The following is a 1,019-nucleotide window of genomic DNA, read 5'->3' as shown; positions in this document are numbered from 1 at the left end:
TAGAAATAGAAATTCTAGAAATATTAATAGAAGTTTAAGGCTCAATACAAAATGAAAAGAAGTTTAAGATCCTGCACCTACATCCAAATGTTTGATATGCAAACGAATTTATTCAAAACTGATATCCACATTAAGAAACGTTAAGAACAAAACCAAGAAATATACACATCCCACCCCCCAAAAAACGACCACATAGAAACATCAAGATCATTAGTCTGCTAGGCAAACAACCTACAAAGCGTGTGATTCAACAAGTTCATATTTGTCAGTCTATGGATCCACTAAATCTTATCACTTTTATACTAATAGCAAACATGGAAAGTTATTCATATGTTTTTGTATCCTCTAGTAGTATCTTGACATGCATCCTTTGTCAGTCATAAAAAGTCATCACATATCCTCAGGTCATATGTTTACAACTCCTTTCTAGCAACTAAAAGAAATCTGCCACATTTCTTAGTCTTTTGGAAGCCATCATGTGGTAGCAAAACAGAGTTGTGATTGGTGCGATCCTTGGCACTCCATAAACCTAGATGTTCATCATGGTCAAGACTAGAACTTGAAGATTCAAAGATCACCTAGCAAAGTAATTAACCATTTAACCATGATGGCATTTTGAGAAATAAAGAAAATTACATTTATGGATTATTACCATGCAAGAGGACTTGCAGTACGGTTAATCAATAGCACATTTGAGTACTGCTAACTCCATTTACATGTGCCACTCCTTTTCTTCCTGAATTTCAAACTTGTTGACAATATATGTAACCACACCTTTGAGTTGTCCAAAAGCATAGGTACCTTGCATGAAATGAGATCTGGATCATATAAAGAATCCAGAGGACATGAGCTTGTAGCCCACCTAAAAAATTGAGTTACCGTGGCAGGATCTTAGAGATAAACCAACTGCATTAATTGAACCGATGTAAATGTAAAGATTTAAAGACAAGTAAATACATAAAGGATAATCAGGATCAAAATTTGTTGGCAGATTTTGTAACCGCCGTCCACTACCTCTT

At 34.9% G+C, this 1,019-nt stretch overlaps 1 long non-coding RNA gene across 1 annotated transcript; it reads right to left on the bottom strand.

Annotated features, from left to right (window-relative positions):
• Positions 1-193: 193 nt before the first annotated feature.
• Positions 194-902, bottom strand: LOC141817438 (uncharacterized). The gene is made up of 2 exons (XR_012600826.1): positions 653-902; positions 194-578 (listed from the first exon to the last, which is right to left on the bottom strand). It is a non-coding gene; the product is annotated as an uncharacterized LOC141817438 (long non-coding RNA).
• Between the last annotated feature and the right edge of the window lie 117 nt (positions 903-1,019).

Source organism: Curcuma longa, unplaced genomic scaffold (assembly GCF_044706935.1).
Source record: "Curcuma longa cultivar G26 ecotype Majalengka, Jawa Barat unplaced genomic scaffold, ITB_CL_G26_1.1 contig_20552, whole genome shotgun sequence".
Lineage (NCBI taxonomy): Eukaryota > Viridiplantae > Streptophyta > Magnoliopsida > Zingiberales > Zingiberaceae > Curcuma > Curcuma longa.
This window is presented reverse-complemented; position numbering and strand designations above follow the sequence as displayed.